The sequence below is a fragment of the Pan paniscus genome, chromosome 5 (assembly GCF_029289425.2).
Source record: "Pan paniscus chromosome 5, NHGRI_mPanPan1-v2.0_pri, whole genome shotgun sequence".
NCBI classification, from domain to species: domain Eukaryota; kingdom Metazoa; phylum Chordata; class Mammalia; order Primates; family Hominidae; genus Pan; species Pan paniscus.
The window spans coordinates 41,348,687-41,372,308 of NC_073254.2; the positions used below are offsets into that span (position 1 = coordinate 41,348,687).

The 23,622-nt window shown below is 40.6% G+C and overlaps 2 non-coding genes across 2 annotated transcripts; one reads left to right on the plus strand and one right to left on the minus strand.

Annotated features, from left to right (window-relative positions):
- Nucleotides 1-890: 890 nt before the first annotated feature.
- Nucleotides 891-963, plus strand: TRNAA-AGC (transfer RNA alanine (anticodon AGC)). Its single transcript has one exon. It is a non-coding gene; the product is annotated as a tRNA-Ala (tRNA).
- A 15,436-nt stretch (nt 964-16,399) lies between these two features.
- On the minus strand, nt 16,400-16,473 carry TRNAI-AAU (transfer RNA isoleucine (anticodon AAU)). Its single transcript has one exon. It is a non-coding gene; the product is annotated as a tRNA-Ile (tRNA).
- Between the last annotated feature and the right edge of the window lie 7,149 nt (nt 16,474-23,622).

Below are 23,622 nucleotides of genomic sequence, written 5' to 3' on the forward strand. Positions count from 1 at the left end.
CCAAGTGGCCAGGCTTTTCAATCACTGCTTCCCTCCATGTGTGTTTCACACACACACACACACACACACTCTCCACTTAAATTGAACAGGTTTATTTCTTCACACAGGAATTCCTACAAACGGCCCGGTTTTCTCCACCATATGTCCACTCCTTCTCTGCATAGCTCAATTTTGATTCTTACACTATATTTTACATATTCTTACACTCTGATATGATCTTGTCTCTTATTCTTTACGGCTCTGCTCTGTAATTTTGTTGTTGTTGTTCTGAGATATAGTTGGACATGTAACTTATACATGACACACCTTAGCAAGGAGGCAACTCATATCTCAGATGTAAGTGAAAGAAGCACTCTCCAGGGGTTTCCTAGGGGAGTGGTCAGCACGCTGGCCTCATTGGTGAAACGGCCTAGTTACGAAAACAGCAGGAGCTTTTTGCCTTCCAGAAATCTGGACCATCTCACAACCCCTAGACAGTCTCAGCTACAAGGAAAAGTGATAATTCCATCCCACTTTTATAAACACACACACACAACACACACACACACACATAAAATCATTTAATCATTTTTAATCATTTAATCATTTTTTTAAAATCTCTGACACTTTAGCTGGGCAGGTCTAGACATGTCCTCCTTTGCTGGGATGTGCCTTTTTCTGTCCCGGAATACCCTAAACTTGACATTTTGGCAGCACGAGTTTTCCCTTTGTGACTTTCTCCTTGTTCCCTTTCTCCTCCTTCTTTGCAGAGAATGAGTAGCCACTGCGCCTTGCCCTGGGCCATCAGTGAGAAGATCTGCTCTTAGTAGAGCCCTGCTTTCCCGCTGAAGGCCCTGAAATCCCCTGTGTTCCAGGACACCCACTAAGGATCAATAAAGCTCCCCTGACGTGGGGAATTAGCTCAAGCGGTAGAGCGCTTGCTTAGCATGCAAGAGGTAGTGGGATCGATGCCCACATTCTCCAGGCTTTATTATTTGGACCTTGGGTCTCCAAACACTCAAGTATCCAAACCCAAGTTAGTGTCTGAGAGCAGGATGCTGCTTTGGTTCAAGACATAGGAGCAGCAACAATACAGGGCTGGTGATGGCTCCCTCCTGGCATTCAGTATAGTGTAGATCTACTGTGTAATTCATTTGCTGTTTCTTCAAGGAGCTGTGAAACCAAGGGACATATACAACTGTTCTTTTCTCCCTGTTTCTGCCTGCAGCTTGGTCCTAAACGTCAGACAATCGTGAAACGTGCAGGGCACAGCCACCTGGGTAAACACAGCCTCGGCTTTCTGCTCAGGGGACTGAAACCAGTATGTGTCAAGTAACTAGAATGTGCCTGGACAGATACTGTAGAAAGCAAACCCATAAAGTTGTTCATGAGCTTGTGGACACACCTGCCAGCTGTGAATAAGTGGCTCTAATCCCAAACAACTTACCTACAAAGAGCCTGAGAGCTGAACTGCGCAATGGCCCACTTTCCAGTCCTCACTGAAGTTGCACACACTCCGGAAATCTCTGAACAGTAGCGTAAAGGCTTTGCAAATAGAGTTATCTTTGAAACAACAACACGTGGAAGGCTGGTTGGTACTTGGAACTTGAATACAAGGCAATTTTGTGCCTGCAAAAACAAAAATAGCAATATTATTCTTAAGATTTCAACAAAACACAGTGTCTCATCACATAATCCAAAGAAGTCCAGGTTACAAGCCCCAAAATCTTCGGCATTATGAAAAAAACAGGGAGATCTTCATTCACATGGCAAAGAGACTCCTCGAATAACAATACTGAGAGGACACAGATGTCAAAATCATCTGACGCATACAGTGGAGCAGTTATGATAACAATGCTCCTAGAATTAGGGGATAACATTCGTGAAGTGAATGGAAAGTTGGAAAGTCTCAGCAAATATCTGGAATATATAAACACCAATCTTAAGCTTAAGAATTTAAAAAAATGTATTAACCAAAACTCTTAGGGGAAATAAGAAGCTTAACTGGATGATCTCAATAACAGAATGCAGATGACTAAGAAAAAGTCAACGAACTTGAAAACAGAACAAGAATACCTACATAATCTGAGCTATAGAGAGAAAGGAGTATTTCTGTAAATGAACAGAGGCTCAGGGACAAATTAAAAAATAGCAAATCTAACATTCACATTATTGTAATCTGAAAAGAAGAGGACATAGAGGTCTTTGTGGGATAAAACTTTGAAGAATTAATGGCTGAAAATGTATCAAATTTGTCAAAAGATATAAACCAGGTCTTTAAAGTTCAGCAAAGGTCAAGCAGGATAAACCCAAAGAAACCCAACCCATTTCAAGACGTATCATAATCAAACTGCTGAAAACGAGGAAAGTACAAAACAATCTTGAAAGCAGTCAAAGGAAAATGAAAAAGAAACTACCATATGAATGAGTGTAGATTTCTCATCAGGAACCATAGCGGCCAGAAAAAAATGTCATAATATTCAGTAAGTAACAAAAGAAAAAGACCTATCAACCCAGAATGCTATGTGGAGCAAAAGTATCTTTCAGATATAAAGGCAAATAAATGCATTCTCATTGGAAGGTAAGTCAATACATTCTCATTCTTAGCAAGAATGCTGGAAAAGAATTGGCAAAGATTTGAGATAAGAAAAGTGATACCAGAAGGAAACTTAGAACATCATCAATGAAGGAACGAAAGCAGAAATAGAAAATGTCTGGGTAGACATAACAGACTGTTCTTCTTCTCTTGAGTTCCTTAAGGTATGTTTGATGATTGAAAGCCAAAATTGTAACTTTATCAGAAGCAGTTGTCATTGTATCGAGATGTACTACATAGATAAGATAAAAGGGTAAGTGTAATGGGCCTAACTCTTGATGAAGTTTCTATATTCAACTTGAATGGTAAAATATTGATTCTAAGTATACTGTGAAAAGTTATATATGTATATGGTAATCCCTAGACCACTTACTAACCAGATTGAAATAAACCAAAACAAGATAGACAGAGGAACATAGAAGAATTAAAACAAAGGGAACAAAGGTTAATACATTATTAAATAGATCTATCTAAAAACTTATCTATATTAACATTACATGTAAATGATCTAAATCCTTAATTAAAAACTAGAGATCATCAGAATGTATTAAAAGTAAATATGCTGACTGTAAGAAAGCCACCTGCAATACACTTATATATCAGAATAAAAGTTATATAGCAGATTGAAGGAAAAGAGTGGGAAAGATACCTCATGCAAGCATTAATCAAAGACAGCTGTGGTGTATACATTAAAATCAGACAAAGTAGATTTGAAAGCAGAGAAACTTTTCAGGAATAATGAAGGCTGCTAAATAATTACGATTGTCCTTTCTCCAGGGAATACTGTTCCAAATGTATATGAGGACACAGATTTTCAAAACTCATAAACAAAATTAGATAAGCCAGGTAAAAATAGAAATATCCAATTTTAGTTGAAGACACTAAAACTCCTCTCTCAGTCATTGGTAGACTTAGTAGACAACAAATCAGCCAACATATTGGAGAACTGAACCACACCATCCACCAATGGATCTGATCAACTTCATAACGCAAAATAAAAATTTAGCCAGAAAGCAAAGACAAAAATTAAAAGTAAGATCATGTTATAACCAGGAAATTAAGAGTGGTCCATCATATAGAAGGGTGCTATTATTGAAAGAGTTTGAAATAGTGACTTAGTTATTTTGAAAGAGTTTTGAAGGCATTATTTAGCTGGAAATGACAGAAAGACTGAAAATGGTGAATCTGGAGGTGGATCTTCCCTCATCTATATTTATCTTGTCTTCTTTTGAGGTCTAGGGTGTCTATACTTCCTCTGAATTACCTGATCCTACTACAGTGTCTGGCACAGAGCATCTCCCCAGTGAATATGTACTAAATGAGTGGAAAGTAATTGATAGATTCAAAAGAGCTGTGCAAGAATAATGTTCATTATTTGGCAAATCATTGAATGTGGTGTTTGATGGAAGACAATGAATCAAAGTTGACTTGAAAGGTAAGCCCAAGGCCAGACGTGGTGGCTCATTTCTGTAATCCCAGCACTTTGGGAGGCCGAGGTGGGCAGATCCCTTGACGCCAGGAGTTTGAGACCAGCCTGGGCAACCCAGTGAAATCCTGTCTCTACAAAAAAAAAAACAAAAATTAGCCGGGTGTGGTGGTATGCATCTGTAGTTCCAGCTACTCAGGAGGCTGAGGTGGGAGCATCACTGGAACCCGGGAGGCGGAGGTTGCAGTGAACAGAGATCACACCAGTGCCCTGGCAGTAAAGTGACACCTTGTCTTAAAATGAAATGAAATGAAATGAAATAAAATAAAATAAAATATAAAAGTTAAGCCCAGGCCGGGCGCAGTGGCTCGCACCTGTAATCCCAGCACTTTGGGAGACCGAGGCAGGCGGATCACCTGAGGTCAGGAGTTTGAGACCAGCCTGGCCAACATGGTGGAACCCCGTCTCTACTAAAAATTCAAAAATTAGCGGGGCACCTGTAGTCCTAGCTACTCGGGAGGCTGAGGCAGAAGAATCACTTGAACCCAGGAGGCAGAGGTTGCAGTGAGCCAAGATTGTGCCACTACACTGCAGCCTGGGCAACAGAGTGAGACTCCAACTCAAAAAAAGTTTTTAAAAAAAAATTTTAAAAAAGTTAAGCCCAAAAGGTAAGTAAAGAGGAGGTCTGGAATTAGATATTTGGTGTATGAGTGAATGAGCTAAAGTGCAAAAGAATGGGCAGAATAACCGTGAGCTGGAGCAGAGGGAAAAAAATCACATGCAAAATCTAAAAATATCTGCTTCTCAATTCGGGCTTTCCCACTTAGCAGCTTTGGCACCTTAAAAAATAAAAACACTTCACCGGGCACGGTGGCTCACGCCTGTAATCCCAGCACTTTGGGAGGCCGAGGCGGGCGGATCAGGAGGTCAAGAGACAGAGACCATTCTGACTAACACGGTGAAACCCCGTCTCTACTGAAAAAATACAAAAAAATTAGCCGGGCATGGTGGCGGGTGCCTGTAGTCCCAGCTACTCGGGAGGCTGAGGCAGGAGAATGGCCTGAACCTGGGAGGCGGAGCTTGCAGTGAGCCCAGATCGGGCCACTGCACTCCAGACTGGGAGACAGAGCGAGACTCCGTCTCACAGAACAAACAAACAACAAACAACAAACAACAACAACAAAAACGCACTTAGCCTATCTGATTCTCTATTACTTCTAAAAAGTGCATACTAAGGCATAATTTTGTTGGCAAAAGTCAATCAGACTACATCAAGTAAACTCCCTAAGTCTCCTAGTATAATTCATGGCACAAAAATATGAGGAAAAACAGGGAGGATATGATTAAAAGTTTAGTTTGTATTTTTTGTTGAGTGAATGTCTCCAGTCATAGAGATGCAAGTGTAGATACACAGTAAGAGTAGTATGAATGGCAGACACCTTGGAAGGCTATTTCTTCCTGCCTTCATTCAGTTGGTCACTCAATGAACTATCATGAATTGAGCACTACCTCTGTTTCTTATCAACAAAGGAGACTACGGAAAGGAAGAGTGACTAAGATCTCTGAAGAAGGGAAAAGCTAGATGACTGGGCCACAAGAGGAAAAAAAGCAGCAAGACAGGTACAGTTGTGTCTGGTCCCTCAAGCCAGAAGGTCCTATCATTATGTGAATACTGGAAACGGGTGAACTCCACCTGTCCTGAGTGCAGCATTGACTGATAAGGAGTGATTTCCAAGTAGCATTGATTGTGTTCTTTAAAAGCTAGGAATTGATAAAGCAGCAGTGCGTGGGAAATGAGATTTAATAATCTGGATGTCACCTCTTAGGAACAGTTGCTCTCTTAGAGCAGCAGGCCACCTGTCAATCTCATATTCTGAAGGTCCTGAGTTTGAACATGAGACAAGGCACAGCTTATGCTGCTATTTCCATTAAGAGAAATGAAATAGGTGTGATAAATAATGGAACACAAATGCTATGAGATAATGATTTCAAGACAGACCAAATATTAGCTTAAAATTTAAAAGTGAGTTTTCTTTTTTTTCTTTCTTTCTTTTTCTTTCTTTCTTTCTTCCTTCCTTCCTTCCTTCCTTCCTTCCTTTTTCCTTCCTTCCTTCCTTCTTTCCTTCCTTCCTTCCTTCTTTCCTTTCCTTTCTCTGTCTGTCTTTATTTATTTTTTCCTTCTTTTGGCTTCTCAGTCGCTTGAGTACAAGGCGTGGTGAAGGCACATAAATTACACCAGAAACTGCAAGCTATGTCATATGTCTACCTCTCTAGCTGACAGGGGAGGCAGGGGAAATTTCTCTTCCAATTGCCTGCTCTGAAGGTCATCCAAACATAATTATGGGGTGGGGTGGGTAAAGTCTTTTATTCTTTTAATCGTCCAACAGATAGTTCTCAACACATATCTTGTTAAGAGACCGTTTTGGGTATAGCAATTCACAGTGAATAAAATACAGATATTCTCACCTTTGTGATACTACGTCAATGTTGGGGGGAGTGGGGAGAAAGAGACAGAAGCAAAAAAGAAAAATAAACAAGAAGTCATGTGATGTTATCTACTGGGAGGGAGTCATTAGGCAGTAAAGGACTCGGCAGTGTGGAGGTGACACATTCACTTTTCAGGAGAAGAATCAGGGAAGTTGTCACCTTGAAGATATGATTTAGCTTCCCTTTCTTCCAATAGTCTTTCTTTACATGGGAAATGAGGACTCTAGGATTCTCTGGCTGGATCTCAGCACCTAGAGATGGATCTGGGCAATAGGAACTGCGCAGTAAGCATTACCTACTGCTTTGGTTGCCTTCTCCCTGGCCTCCTGGATTGAGCTTGCATCGTACGTGTTCAGTAGGAACTTGCTTAGTGGATTTACAGGTTGAGGTTAGAACTCACCAGGATTCTCTTCCTGGAGAGAACAGGCTTCCCTCTAAGGTTTCATATAGACCCCGGGTGAGGAAAGAGCCCTAAATGGCTTGAAAAATTGAATGCTCTTTGGGCAAAGCAAGAAGCGCCACTATGGAAGGGCATCATTTGGGCATATATCAGGGTCTCAGTACAAAGATGAGTGCTCACGTGGTCAAGATGGTTAAGCAGAGAATCTCACCAGAATGTTCACGGTGCAAAGAAATAATCTTGTTGGGAGAAGGATCACAACAATTGGGGAATTAGAATACAGGCTAAATGAGATTCAAAAGTAATACAACAAGAATCAGGCACAAATCCTTTACTACTACATTCTTTTGTACAAATCCATTTTGCCTAGAAAATCATACCTTACTATGCATCCCTATTGTGTTTCTCCACCATCTATTTTACTTTTTAAACTTTATTTCATTTTTGTCATCACAGAAGCTTGTTGCTACAAAGTAAATGAGCAAATCAGCCAATGGCAACAAAACTGCACTGATCTCTCTCCTTAGACCTTCAGAACATTTTCCTTAAAGGTGAACAATACTCCACGTTCAAGAATTTTTCAGCTCTATGTGCTAGAAACTATACTGACTGTTTATTAATTTTTATGTAAGTTGGTCGATATAGTTTTTCAGCTTCCCCAAGTATTATTACCCTAGTGTTACAGATGACACTGAAGCTCAGAGCAGTTAAACCATTTTCCTTAGATCACATAACTTTAAAGAGGGAAACCAGATATGAAAAGCAGATTTCTTTCTCAATGAAAAAATCACAAGCTCTTGCTTTAGTCTAGCACATAGTCTTATCATCTGTTTTCTTCACACCAGCTCACTCATGTAACATTCATTCATTTACCAAATACAGATAAATGAGTGGATTTATTCTTGCATCGATCAGATATGAATTCAAAATCTCTTCTGTGTCTGCCACACCGGGCTCAAGACTTGCCAGTGCCTTTGTCTCCTCTCCCTCAAATCTCTCCACCCAATGTCTTGACAAATACTGTAGATCCTTCCTGCATAAACTCTGCAGAATCTTTTTCTTCTGTTTTACTCACCTCCTTCTTTATCCATGCTATGACGTTCATGGAGGATGTTTTCTTCACCATGAAGTGTGAAGGGGATTGAAGCTGCAGAAAGACTCATGCTGTTCACCTCAGGAACTGACACAGTCAACGTGGATAAATCTCAATCCTTTAATATCTTTATGACTTCTTTCTCTTTCTCCCCAGATCCAGTTTTTCCATTTCCAAGTTCTTTGACATTTAAAACTAAAAACCTTTCCCTAAAATGCTGCTTTTCTACCTGGAATTTTTTCAATGAGTCTTTAGCTTTTATAATATTCTCCCAACATATCTCCAAGCATCCAGGCTTTTCAATCACTACTTCCCTCTGTGTATATTTTACACACACACACACACACACACACACACACACGCCACTTAAATTGAACAGGCATATTTCTTTACACAGGAATTCCTACAAACATTCCACCCTATACCTACCCTAGGTTTTCTCCACCCTATGTCCACTCTTTCTCTGCATTGCTGAATGTGTTTTCTTTATTCTTTCACTCTGATATGATCTTTGTCTCTTATTCTTTATGCCTCTTATCTGCATTTTTTTGTTATTATTGTTCTGCCATGCAGTTGGATATGTAACTTTTACATGACACACCTTAGCAAGAAGACAACACATGTCTCATATGTAAGTAAGAAAAACACTCTCCAGGGATTTCCTGGTGTAGTGCTCAGCACCCTGGCCTCATTCCTGAAAGTCCCTCGGTGTGGAAAAAGCAGGAGCTCTTTGCCTTCCAGAAATCTGCATCATCCCACAGCCTCAGCTACAAGAAACAAGTGACAATGCCATCTCTTTTCTTTTAAAAAAATCATTTAAGCATCCTGAGATATCTGTGACACATTAGCTGGGCAGGGTCCTTCTGTGGGACATGTCATTTTCCGTCTCGGAATATGTGAAACTTGACATTTTGGCAACACCAGAGTTTTCCCTTTGTGACTTTCTCCTTGTTCCCTTTTCTCCTCCCTCCTCACAGAGAATAAGTACCCACTGCACTCTTGCCCTGGGCCATCAATGAGAAGATCTGCTCTTAGTGGAGCCCTGCTTTCGCGGTGAAGGCCTTGAAGTCGCGTGTGTTCTAGACTGCCCACTAAGGATGAAAAAAGATGCTGTGAGATGAAGAAGTAGCTCAAGTGGTGGAGTGCTCGCTTAGCATGTGAGAGGTAGTGGGATTGATGCCCACATTCTCCAGGTTTCACTAGTCGGACCTCAGGTCTCCAGGTTACAGTGGAAAAAAATATGTGTTAGACACTGATCTCAGAAAACAGTAGGTTAGACACTGATCTCAGTAGCAGCCTGGACACTTCTTTGGCTCATTATGTAAGGGCAGCAACAATACGGGCTTGACTAAGATTCTACTGGTATGTGGTATAGTATAGATCTATCGATGTGTAATTAGTTTTCTGTTTCTTTGAGGAGCTGTGATACAAAGGGACATATCCAGTTGCACTTATTCTCCCTGTTTCCTCCTGCAGCTTGGTCCTAAATGCAGCATAATTATGGAAAGCGCAGGGCAGAGCCACTCAGGTAAATACAGCCCCAGCTTTCTGATCGGGAGACCGAAACTAGGAGTTGCCAAGTAACCAGGAAAGACACTGTGGAGAGCAAACCTGTCAAGTTGTATGTGAACTCCTGGATGCGCCTGTGAGCTGTGAATAAGTGGCTCTGATCAAAGACAACTTATCTAAAAAGAGCCTGAGAATCGAACTAAGTGATAGCCTACTTTCCAGTCCTCACTGGCCACTGGGTTGCACATACTCCAGAGTCTCTGAATAGCAGTGTTAAGGCTTTGAAAATAGAATGGACTTTGAAACTACAACACACAAGGCTGGCTGGTTATTGGAACTTGAACACAAGGCAATCACGAGCCTGCAAAAACAAAAATAGCAATATTATCCTTAAGATTTCAACAAGACACAGTGTCTCATCACATAATGCAAAGTACAACCCCAAAATATTCAGCATATGAAGAACCAGGACAATCTTAATTCACTTGGCAAAGAGAATCCTCGAATAACAATACTGAGAAGACACAGATGTTACAATCATCTGACACATACTTTTACACAGTTATTACAACAATGCTCCATGAATGAAAGGATAACACTCTTGAAGTGAATGGAAAGTTGGGAAGTCTTAGCAAGTATCAGGAAGCTCTAAACACTGATTTTAAACTTAAAAATTAAAAAATGTATTCATCAAAACTATTAGGAGAAAAAAAGCTTCAATGGGTTATTTCAATAACAAAATTGAGACACTCAGAATAAAGTCAATGAACTTGAAAACAGAACAAAAATACCAACCTAACCTGAACAACAGAGAAAAAGGAGTGCTTTTGCAAATGAACAACAGCCTCCGGGACAAACAGAAAAATAAGAAAAATCTAACACATCATTGTAATCCTGCAGGAAGAAGAGAAAGAGGTCCTCCAGAAAGAAAACTCCGAAGAATTAATGGCTGAAAACATATCAGATTTGTCAAAACACTTTAGAAGTTCAATAAATGTCAAGTAGGTTAAACCCAAAGAAATCCATACCCAGACACATCATAATCAAACTGCTGAAAACTAAGGAAAACCATAAAAATCTTGAAGGCAGCCAAATGAAAATAAAAGGGAAACTGCCACTTGAATGACTGTGGACTTCTCATCAGAAACCATAGGGGCCCAAGGAAACATTTACTAAATACCAAAAGAAAAGACCTGTCAACCCAGAATGCTATGTAGAGCAAAAATATCTTTCAGACTAAAGGTAAATAAATACATTCTCACAGGAAGGTAAACTGAGAGAATTCATTGCTGGTAGAACTGCTGGACAAGAATTAGCAAAGATTTAAGATGAGAAAAATGATACCAGAAGGAGACAGGACACCATCAGTGAAGGAACGAAAGCCGAAATAGAAAATGTCTGGGTAGACATTACAGACTATTATTCTTCTCTTGAGTTCCTTAAGGTATGTTTCATGATTGAAAGCAAAAATTGTAACTTTATCTGATGCAGTTGTCATTGTATCTAGATGTGCTACATACATAACATAAAAGGGTAAAGGTAAAGGGCCTAACTGCTGATGAAGTTTCTATATTCAACTTGAATGGTAAAATATTGATTCTACGTATACTGTGAAAGGTTATATATGTATATGGTGATCCCTAGACCGCTTAGGAACCAGATTTAAATAAACCAAAATAAACTAGGAAGAAGAACATAGAAGAATTAAGACAAGGGGAACAAATGATTAATAAATTATTAAAAAGTAGATCTATCGGCTGGGCACGGCGTCTCACGCCTGTAATCCCAGCACTTTGGGAGGCCGAGGTGGCTGGATCACCTGATGTCAGGAGTTTGAGACCAGCCTGGTCAGCATGGTGAAACCCTGTCTCTACTAAAAATACAAAAAATTAGCCAGGCATGAAGCCGGGTGCCTGTAATCCCGGCTACTTGGGAGGCTGAGACAGGAGAATCACTTGAACCTGGGAGGCAGAGGTTGCAGTGAGGGGAGATTGCACCATGGCACTCCAGCCTGGGTGACAAGAGCAAGACTCCATCTCAGAAAGAAAAACAATAGATCTACCTAAAAACTTATCTATAAAAACATTAAATGTAAATGATCTAAAACAATGAATTGAAAACCAGAAATTGTCAGAATGTATTATAAATAAATATGCTGACTACAGGAAAGTCACTAGTAATATACTTATATGTGAGATTAAAAGTTATATAGCATATTGAAAGTAAAGAATGGGAAAAGATATGTCATTTAGGCATTACTCAAAGAAAGCTGTGGTGGATATATTCAAATCAGACAAACCAGATTTTAAATTGTAGAAAACTTCCAGGGATAAAGGGGGCTGTTACATAATTAGAGGTGTCAACACACCAGAGAAATAATGTCCCAAATGCATATAAGGACACAGGGCTTCAAAACTCGTAAGCAAAATTGGATAATCCAGATAAAAATAAAAAAATCCAATTACATTTGCAGATGTTAACAGTCCCCTCTCAGTAACTGATAGATCCAGTAGACAATAAATCAGTAAACACATTTGAGACCTGAACAACATCCATACAGCAATGGATCTAATCAATCAACTTTCTACAGCAAAATCACAATTTGGGTAGAAAGAAGAGAAAAAAAATAAAAGAAAAACAAGATCATGCTATAACTAGGAAATCAGGAATGTTCAGAGTGCAAAAGAGTGATATATTGAAACTGACATTTTTGAAAGGGTTATTTAGCTGTAAATGACATGTCACGGAGACTGAAATCGTAAAACTGGACGTGGATCTTCCCTTCTCCATATTTGTCCTGCCTTCTCTTGAGGTCTGGGCTGCTCGAATCTTTAGAATCTCCTGAATTTACTACAGTGTCTGGCACAGAGCATCTTCCCTGTGAATGTGTACTGAATCAATGGAAAGGAATTGACAGGTTCAAAAATGTTGTGCAGGAATAATGTTTACTATTTGACAAATCACTGGATGTGGTGTTTGAAGGAGAAAAATGTGTCAAAAGTTGACTTGGAAACAAAGCCCAAAAGGTAAGTGAAGGGGATTTGGGGAATGAGATATTTGGTGTGTGAATGAATGGGGTGCTGTGGAGAGGAGTAGGGAGTAAGATTTTGAACTGGAGCAGAGAAAGAATCACGTTTTAAAATCTAAAACATCTTCTCAGTTCAAGCTTTGACACTTAGCAGCTCTGGCACCTTGGAAACAAAACTTATCTGAGGTTCCATTACTTCTAGAAAGTCCAGATTAGGACACATAGTTTTGTTGGTGAAACTCTATTGGACTACGTGAAGTAAATTCAATAAATCTCTTAGTATAATTAATGGCATACAAGATTTGCTTTACACTTTTTGTAGCAGGATTGTCTCCAGTCGTGTAGATGCAAGTGGAGATAGAGAGTAAGACACAGTAGTATGGACAGGAGACACGTTTAAAGACTATTTTTTCATTCCTTCATTCGTTCAGTTGGTCAGTCAGTGAACTATTATGGACTGAACATGTCCTGTGTGTCTTTTCAAAAAAGGACACCATAGGAGGTGTAAGAGTGATTAAGATCTCTGAAGGAGGGAGAAGTCAGATCACTGGGCCACAAGAGGGAAAAAGTCAGCAAAACAGGTACAATCGTTCTTGGCCTCTTGCCTCAAGATGGTCGTCTTGTTAGATGAATACTAGAAATGGGTAGATTCCACCTGTCCTGAGGATAAAATTCTTTGGGTGCAGGATTGGCTGATAAAGAGTGATTTCCAAGCACCATTGATTGTGTTCTTTGAAAGTTAGGAACTGATAAAGCAGCAGTGCTTGGGAAAATAGCATGTGGGATGTCAACTCTTGGGTGAGAACTGCCCTCTTTCTGCAGCAGGCCACACATCAATCTCATAATCTAAAGGTTTTGAGTTTGAACATCAGAGAGGATACAGTTTTTGCTGCTATTTCAGTTGAGGGAAACAAAATGGGTGCACTAAATAATGAAATGCAAAGGCTATGAGATAACAGTTTGAAGACTGACTCAACATTAGCTTAGAATGGAAAAGTGATTTAGGTTTTTTGGTTTTTGTTGTTGTTGTTGTTGTTTGTTTGTTTGTTTTTTGGCTTGTCAGTGGTTTGAGTAAAATGAGTGGTAAAGGGATATAGATTACAGAAGAAACTGCAAGCTATATCATATAATTGGTCTTTCTCACTAGCTGATGGAAGAAACGGGAAATTTTTTGTCGAGCTTTCTGCTCTCAAGGTTACCCAATTGTAATTATGAGGTGAGTGGGTGAAGTCATTCATTCTTTTATCCTACATGTATTTCTCGAGCACGTATCTTGTTAAGAGACTGTTCGGGGTACAGCCATTCAACAGTGAAAAAACGCATATATTCTTCACCTTTGCGAAGCTACTTTCTAGTTGATAGGGGTGAGGAGAAACAGATCAGAAGCAAACAAGAAAAATACATAAGATGTTATGTGACAACGTCTACTGGGAAGGAATACCATAGGCAGTAAGGGACTTGGGAGTGTGGAGATGGCCCATTCAGAAGCTTTTAGGAGCGGAATCTGAGAAGTTGTCACCTTGAAGACATCCTTTACCCACCCTCCACCTGCTCCCCACTCCCCACTCCTGCTCCTTCCTTCAATCATCTTTCTTCACGTGGGAAATGAGGACTGTGGGATTCTCTGGCTGGATCCCAGCACCTAGAGAGGGATCTGATCAATAAGAACTGCTCAGTAAGCATTACCTATTGCTTTGGTTGCCTTCCCCTTGCGGAATGCTGGCCTCTTGGATTGAGCTTGCATCATAGGTGTTCAGTAGGAGCTTGCTTAGTGGATTTACAGGTTGAGGTTAGAACTCACCGGGATTCTCTTCCTGGAAAGAACAGGCTTCCCTCTAAGGTTTCACATAGACCCCGAGTGAGGAAAGAGCCCTAAATTGCTTGAAAAATTGATTGCTCTTTGGGCAAAACAAGAAACCCTCCTATGGAAGTGCATCATTTGGGCATATATCGGGGTCTCAGTACAAAGATGAGTGCTCAAGAGGTCAAGATGCTTAAGCAGAGAATCTGACCAGAATGTTCGTGGTACAGAGAAACAGTCTTGTTGGGAGAAGGATGACAATTGAGGCCTTGGAATATAAGCTAAATAAGCTTCGAAGGGAATACAAAAAAGAATCAGGCACAAATCCTTTACTACATTATTTTGTACAACTCAGTTTTTGCCTAGAAAATCACACCTTACTTTGCATCCCTATTGTGTTCCTCCACCATCTATTTTATTTTTTAAGCGTTATTTCATTTTTATGTTCACAGAAGCTTGTTGCTACAACTAAATGAGCAAAACAGCCAGTAGCAACAGAAATGCGTTACTATCTCTCCTCAGACCTTGAAAGCATTTTCCTTAAAGGTGAACGATATTCCACATACAAGGAGGTTTTCAGCACTATGTGCTAGAAATTATACTGAATGTTTCTTAATTTTTACGTAAGTCGGTCAATATAGTTTTTCAGCTTCCCCAAGTATTATTACCCCAGTGTTATAAATGACACTGAAGTAAAGGGCATATCACTCTCTTTATTTGGTGTAGGTGTGTCTGCTTACAGCTAAGGATTTCCTAAATTATAGTTTTGTAAACATTAGTTCTAAATCATTGTGATCACTTGAATTTTGAAAATGTCAAAACCAATCACATTAATGTAATAGAAAATAGAGGTTTGAGGTGCATTGGCTCACTGTTTTATTTACTATGGATCAGTGGAGTAGAAATTCCCATCGCGGAAGAGGGTTCATTCCTGTCTCTCAGCCTCAGCAAAGTTAAACATTTCAGACCTTGCCTGACTTTGGATCTATTGCGCATGCTCTGTCGTTTACCACTATCCAGTCCTGGGGGCATATAGAGCCACTCAGAGCCTTAGAGGTACGTTCAGTGAAATGGAGCCAATCACCATATAGTGTAGCCTATTGTTCGTCTGACCAAAATGCGCTATGTTGCGATAGCGTGGATTCTACAGACCCGTGAAGCCCATTTGGACCACAAGACACTCTTTCCACCATGCCTGCACACCTATCCTTCACTCTTCATTGGCTCATGCAGACTTTTGAAAGTATTTAGCAATAAGCATCCTACCCCCAAGAAGCTTATGATCTCATGGAGAAGATGGCCAAGCAACAGACAATCCCAACATGGTGAATGCCGCTAAAACAAATGCGTACCTGGATCTCCGTGAGTGCTAGGAGGAAAGCAACCCAAACTCAGAAAAGTAGGAGAGGTGTCAGGGAAGACATTTTCCAGAAGATGGTATCGTGTCTAACAAAGCCGTGAGACGAGCAAAGAGGAGGTGAAAGGCTCAGCGTTCTATGGGGACATTTCCTTAAGTCCAGTATCTCTAGAGTTGAGTGAGGGAAGCTAAAAGAGAGGAAATAGAAATGAAAAATGGGAGTTCTTGAGAGGCTTTACTTACCCTGCACAAGCCAAGGACAGGTCTGCGGGAAGTAAGCAGATGCACAGTTAGGAAAGCCCATATCAGGAGTTAGTCACGACAGAGAAAGATTTGTACACTTTGGAAATCGTAAAAGAATGAAAAGCCCAGGTTCTTATTTCCGTGTTTTCGCCTCTGTTTTTCACGTTCCTCCCGGGTTTCAATTTCTTTCTGGAATCTTAGCTCTCTTCGTCATCTGCTCTTGTAGGAACACTAAACTGCAAACGCAACCCTACGATTCAGCGAACTACTACGTCCTATCAAGATTACTGGGTACAAATACATTTACGTTCGTGTTCTCTTGTGACTTTCTGTATCACTGCCCACAGTTGCTACTGTGAAACAAGCATTAGAAGTCTGTGTAGATTGCTGGGTTCACACACATTTACATTCTTTTTCTCTTGTGAGCTTTGACGTGGCTACACATAATTGTTACTGTGAAATAAACGTTAGAAAAGCCCGTGGCCCGTACGGGGATCGAACCCGCGACCTTGGCGTTATTAGCACCACGCTCTAACCAACTGAGCTAACCGGCCCCGCTGGGGAGAACGGACCCTACCTCTCTTGAGAAGTTTAAAGGCGAACGTTATTCAAATCACCAAAGAAACTTTTCTGAAGTTCTTGGAGTTGGAAAGAACCTACGATCTTTGCTAACTTGGTTACGATCCTCGGCAAATTTCTTCTAACCTGGAAATTTCAGTTAAAATACAATTCTGCGGAAGGAAAGTTCAAATGTCACCTGCTTCAGTGTTTCACGACAAAGGGTTTCAGTGACCACCCTTTTAAACGCAACGCCATCACCGTCCGCCGGTACTGTGGCCTGTCCCTATCACTCCTTTCTACTTTGCTTCCGTAGCTTCTGAGCGACCCGTGAAGAAATTGACGGAAAACGGAAGGAATTGCCGCCAGTTCCTTTCCACGGGCCGTCAAGGCCAATATAAGTCCCCACCCAGGCTCCTCTGCTCGTAACTTCTAGCACGATTCCCACTGTATTCGCCCATGTTTCCCAAAAGTGAGTATTTGATCCCTACCCCACCCCATTTTTAGAAAACTCAGGAAAACGCTCTCGTATTTCTATCTGAAAAGGACACTTTAGAGAAATACGTTCCATTACAGTCTTTGTGTTCGCACTGTATTCCTTCTCGATGAAACAGGTATAAGTCCATTGGTATTTTACGCACGACAAGACAACTTTGAAGCCCGACTCATGACCTTTAGATTAAGAAACACTCTCCGGGAGCTCTGCTGATCGCTGGGTCTTACGAGGTTGATGCCTTCTGTCCCCAAGAGAACTATTTCCCTGCGTGTTTCCGCCTGGCTGCCCACTTCTCCAGTAGAGAAACAGCTGTTCCTCGGGATTCATTTTTGGAAGTTCTTTGGGTCCTGGGTAATGGGGCCGCATCCTGCAGCGTCGACAAGGTGGTTGAATACGCAGGAACACCCACAGTACCCAGGGACTAATAAATAGCTCAATAGATACATTTCGAATAACGGAATAAAGGAAATCTCAACCAACCCCCTTGCCGTATTACAGGTGGTCCAGCTCTCTGCCTAGACTATTGTGCTAATGTCCTGTTCCTTCTCCCGGCTTTTGAACTAGATTCTCACCTCTCTCCAATCCATCTTTCGCAGGGCTCGCCTGTCTTTCCGCGTCACTTCTGAAATTCTATCCATTGCCGCCTCTGTGCAAACCGACTCTGGTTAATACTTCAGTCGGTATGGCTCCCCTCTTCCGCACTTTGCACTGCGAGAAATGCCCTTCCTTGAGGCAGCTGGAGGCCTCCTCCTCCTGAGAGCTTAATTGTGGACACAGCCTTGAGTAGAGGCGAAAAGGAAAGAAGGCTGGGAGATAATGGGGGAAAAGCACACCTTTGGTCTGGTTTGAAAGCTGGCGCCCGAAAAGGGGAGCGAAAGGACAAGAAAAAAAAACACGCTCCGAAAGTGTCTGAGATTGCTGCGGCCATAAAGCAGAGCACTAACCGCGGTACTGATAAGGGAGGGGAGCAGGGCTCCGCCGCCGGGCCTGTGCCCATGGACCTAGGTGAGGACGGGCACTCCTTCCTCCGCGGCCAAATGTTGCATTTCCCAAGACCACCCTGGCCCGCCACGCCCCCATCCTGTGCCTATAAAAACTCCCGAGACCCTAGCGGGCACGGACACAAGCGGCTGGACGTGAAGAGGAACACACCGGCGGGAGAACACAGAACACCCACCCTCTCTTTAGTCACCCTGGAGGCCTCGGAGAAGGCGGTTTCAGTGATCCGTGAAGAGACCCCGAGTCTTTTACATCCCGGAGAATGACAAGAGAGCGAGTACCTGGGCGACGTTTACGTTCTGGGATTTCGGGCGATGCGGTTTTCTGCACGCCAGGGGCCAAGCCTGAGACGTAGATGGACGGCAGGGATAGGAGCTCTCTCCGCGCCACAAACGCCCCTGCTCATACCTGGGTTCCTTGATTTTCCTGCCTATGTAACCGAGCCTCCCATGGCCGGGCTCTGAGCTCTCATTCTGCGGACTGGGACAAAGGGGTTAACTGTGATGCGCTTTGTGTAACCCCAGGATTCTGCACTTGCCCAAGGGCGAGGCGCAAATCAGAAACTACGCACAACTGAACACCGAGATCAGGTGAGTCCTGAGTGTCTCACGACATAAAATCCTTACGATTTTAACAAGAGTTGTATTTGTGCTAGCACTGTTAACTGACAAACGCATGCCAGATCCCATCTGTCTTTAGCTCAATGTGTGACGTTAGACACGTCGTTTTGCTCTTCAACTTTCTTATTTGGAAAAAAAAAAAAAAAAAAAACAAGTGTTCTAGATTTGCAGAGGACCTTTTCGGAGCTAAGTTCCAGTAGCTATACTGTAAGTTGATTTCTTGGGCAGTTCTGTTGGTGAGGAAAGAGGGCAAATTGAGAAATGAACAAACACAGAAGTTGCAAAAGCCCTGTGACTTACAGCACAGGACGAGTCTACAAACCCTGCCATGCCACACTAAGCTCAAATTGTTTTAACACCAGCTTACTCAGACCCGATGATCCAAGATAAGACCAAAGCCAAACGGATCCAGCAACTCTGCGCAGATCTTCATGTTCCAGCAGCTAAGTTCCACTGAATAAACCTATGATTCGCCTAGTTTAGAAATTCTGGCCGTGCGCGGTGGCTCACGTCTGTAATCCCAGCACTTTCGGAGGCCGAGGCGGGCGGATCACAAGGTCAGGAGACCGAGACCATCCTGGCTAACACGGTGAAACTCCGTCTCTACTAAAGATACAAAAAAAATTAGCCGGGCGTGGTGGCGGGCGCCTGTAGTCCCAGCTACTCGGGAGGCTGAGGCAGGAGAATGGCGTGAACCCGGGAGGCGGAGCTTGCAGTGAGCCGAGATCGCGCCACTGCACTCCAGCCTGGGCGACAGAGCAAGACTCCGTCTCAAAAAAAAAAAAAAAAAAAAAAAAAGAAAAGAAAAGAAAAGAAAAAAGAAAAAGAAATTCTGTCCAGTCCCTCCTGAGAAGGACCTTACTAACCTTCCCCCTGAAAGTGTTCTATGAATAGCTCCAGTCCCCAAACCCTTTAAATTCTGGTCTCTGACTCACCCTTGTTTTAGGCAGTACTGGGACTCCATAGAGGTACGGCTCTTTGCTCAGCAAGTTTAATAAATCCAAGGTAGTAGAATCAATTTGTTTTCTTGGTCGTCTTGTTTTGAGGGAGTGGGTCTTCTAAATGTTGGTTCTGATCCCTGCCTATGGATATTTATGAATAAATAGATATTTGCACTCCATCATTATGTGGAGCTACAAGTGTTAAATTTAACTATCTAATTACCTCTAAAATAACCACTCAATTCAACAATCTGAAACGTATCTAATTAGTTCCACATCCTGGAATGAAGGGATTTAATAGGTAATAACAGGTCTCAGTCTCTAATGGAGACATAATCACACAGACACCAGATGAAAGATGAGTAAAGTGGAAAGCAGTAGGTAGAACAATAATTTGCTTTATGCTATGATTTTTGGAGTGAAGCAAGAAAATTAATCAAGGAAACAAAGAAGAAATCCAAGACGTAGTAGTGTTGGATTTGCATTTTTGTCATATGACACTACTTCTATTTTACAGGATTCACTTGGTCTCCATCTGACCTCCTCAGAGTAGACTGCTCTTTCCCAATCACTCCTGCAATTACCCTAGGAGATGTGTGATCCTAAAGTAAGGGGGAGTTTTAAATTTACTTCTAAGTACACCTGCATGATGCCATTAGTCAGGGCAGGGTAGCTGAACAAACTCAGCTCTGAATCCTTTAAGCAGAGGTAATAATTACTGACACTATTTAATCGGATTCTGAACATGATGTGCCACTTTTCCTTTTGCGTCTGAAGTGACACCAGCCATTTTCACAGTTTCTTCCACCAGGAGGTCCTGGGAGAAAAGTGATAAAGGTAGATTCAAGAATGGTTAGTTTGATAAGAGAAACATAAAGGCAAGTATCTTTTTCACTCAGTTCACCTTGGTTCTAAGAGTGGGTCTATATAAAGAAATGGAACATGCTTCTGCTAATTAATGTTCAGGCAGAAAAAGTCATGAATTCCACTACAAACCCATGTCCCTTCTTCCGAAGACATGATAAATTGATGAGGGTATGCTTTCTTCTGTCGGTAAAACGAAGTCTGGGATATAGATTGCAATATTAGCAGTGCCATGGTGCAGAATTTCTCATAATTAACACTTTTCACTTGAATACATAAGAAAATAGAATTGGAATGTAAAGTTAATAAATTAATCATGTTATAAACAATATGAACATAAAAGCAAAAATTGCATGGTCTTTGGCATGCAGTCTTTGATTTGGGGAATGGATTTTTTCTATTGTTATCAGGAAGAAAGAACAGAAACAGTTCATAGTCACATGGACTAGACAAAAGTATGCATTTATGTTCTTACTCCAGAGGTATATCAAGTCCCCCAATTTTTCCTAATCTAGTCCAAAGAGAATTGAACTGTCTACACCAACAGCAAAACATTTGTACACTGTATTGATAGTATCAGTTAAATCTTCGATGAGCAAGAAGTGTCAAGTAAGTTGCAGATTTTGTTAAGCCCTGCATGCTCCAGAGGGTGGGAGAGAAACACAGAAACCATTCATCGACCTGGTTCGTGAATGAAAGTTTTTAGGATCTGTGAAATTCTGAGACATTTCCTCCAAAGTAAAGTCTCATTGTTGTATCTCGAAGCTCCCGTCACTTAGGAGGGAGCACTGTGCTCACCATGTTTCTCTGAGCTGTGAAAGCGGCGCGTTCCACACTTGGAGACCCTTCTCTGACACATTTACCAACAGATACTGAATTAAAATATTAACAAATTGAATCCAGCATTATCTGTAAAGCATAATGCACCATGAGTTAGGGGAGATTGCCTCGGGAATAAAAAATTAGTTAAGCATTGAAAAGTCAATTAAATGTAATATACCACATTAACAAAACAAAAAATACATGTAATCATCTCACTAGATGCAGAAGAAATATTGGACCAAATTTGCCATTCATTCGTGGTGTTTAAAAAATATCCCAGTAAACTAAGAATAGAAGGAAAATTGCTCAGATGAATAATGGGCGTTTAAGAAAGTCCTACAACTAGCAATAGAGTTAATAGTGGAAGAATAAATATGTACCCTTTAATATTGGAGAAAAGTGCAAAATATCTGTTCTTACTACTTCTACATTTTACTGAAAGTCCTAGCTAGTGTCAGAAAGTAAGGAACGCATGAATGAAGAATAAACGGCATACTCACTTTAGAATAAGAAAAATATATTCATTTGCAAGCAACGTGATCAAATACACAAAAAATCCTAGTGCATCTACAAAAATAAGCATTATAAGTAAATGCAGCTATGTCACAGATTACAATATACAAAAATTAATTGTATTTCTATGTACTAGCATCAAAAAAATGGAAAATTAAATTACCACTTTCAATAGGTTTAAAACAAATGAAATATTTAGAGATAAACTTGTCAATGTGCACAGGACTTGTACCTAGAAATCTACAAAAGATGGCTGAGAAAAACTCAGGAAAGCTTGAATAATTGGTGTTGTTTGACATATTTACAGATTGAAAAAGGTAATATTATTAAGATATCATTTTTTTCCCTCTGAGTTGATCTATAGATTTACTACAATCCCAACAAATATCCCAGCAGGAGATTTTTGTTTTGTTTGTTTTGTTTTCTTTTCTTTTTGTTTGTTTGTTTGTTTTTACAGAAATTGACAAGCTTATTCTGTAGGACCTAGAGTAACCTAAATAATTAGGAAAAGAAAAACAAAGTTAGAGGACTTACACCAGGTGATGTTAAGACTTATTATAAAGCTAAGGTAATCAAAATAATGTGGTATTGTCTCAAGGATACTTACCCAGATTGATGGAATAGAATAGATAGTCCAGAAACAGACCAACGTATGTGGTCAACTGATTTATGACAGAGGTAAAATGTTATTTAATGAGTTTTTTAAACAAATGGTCCCAGGCAACTGAGTATGGAAAAAATGATTCCCTACCCTTACCTCACATCCTATACAACAATTAAATCAAAATGGTTTATATACGTAAAGCTTAACGTTAAAGTTATCAAACTTGTAGAAGAAAAGAAGTCTGCACATATTTGATGTAGGCAAAGCTTTTTCAGAAGGAACCAGAAAAGCATGAGCCCTTACAAAAAAAGATACACTGGATTTCATAAAATATTAAAATGCTTTTTCTTTGAAAGACAATATTAAGAAAATGAAAAGGCAAGACATAGACTTGAAAAGAAATGTAATATATGTTACATGCACACATAGTTGTTATACAACATATGTGTTATGGATACACATATAACAAAGGACTTTTATGGAGAATATAAAACACATTTTAGAACTCAGTGATACAAACACTCAGTAAGGATAAGGGCAAAAAACTTGAGCAGGCATTTCACAAAATAAGATGCTTATATGGCCAATAAGGCACACTAAAAGATGTTCAACAACATTAATCAGTACAAAAATGCAAATTAAATCTATCAAGGATTAATAGGTAACAACAGATCTCAACTCCCCTGAATGGAGAAACAATTAGTAACACAGATATTAGATAAGTTACTTGAAGGATCAATCGATAAAAAGATACTTGGGCTTATTTCCAGGTTTGTGTTCTTAAAAAGTGATGCATTCAACAGAGCATTTGAGGTAACTGCTAATTAGGGACGGTACTTCCTTCTCTTTCATCTAATGGGAGAGTGAAATCAGATTAGAACTAGGGCTTTCCTAATGAGATCTTTTCTCTCTTTCTCAGGATCTCGACTCAGATTGAAAAAGCAGAGGATGGTCACTGCCTTCCAGGTCTGAGGCTGCCTCCCAGAAACTTCATTCCTCGCTTCGCCTTGGTAGGGAAGTTCCCGGAGGTGTTTGAAAAGCTGGAAACTTAAGTGGGACATGGAACGATATTTGTGTCCCGGTTATAAAAATAGGCAGAAAAGACAAATGTGGTGTGGGGGAATGAGCTCAAGCGGTAGAGCGCTTGCTTAGCATGCAAGAGGTAGCAGGATCGACGCCTGCACTCTCCAGCTTCTTTTAATCCCTAGGCTACCAATGGTATCTGGTAAATACTTTCAGCGGATTTATCGCTCTTTATTTAACTCAGTTTCATCTTGTTATGTACA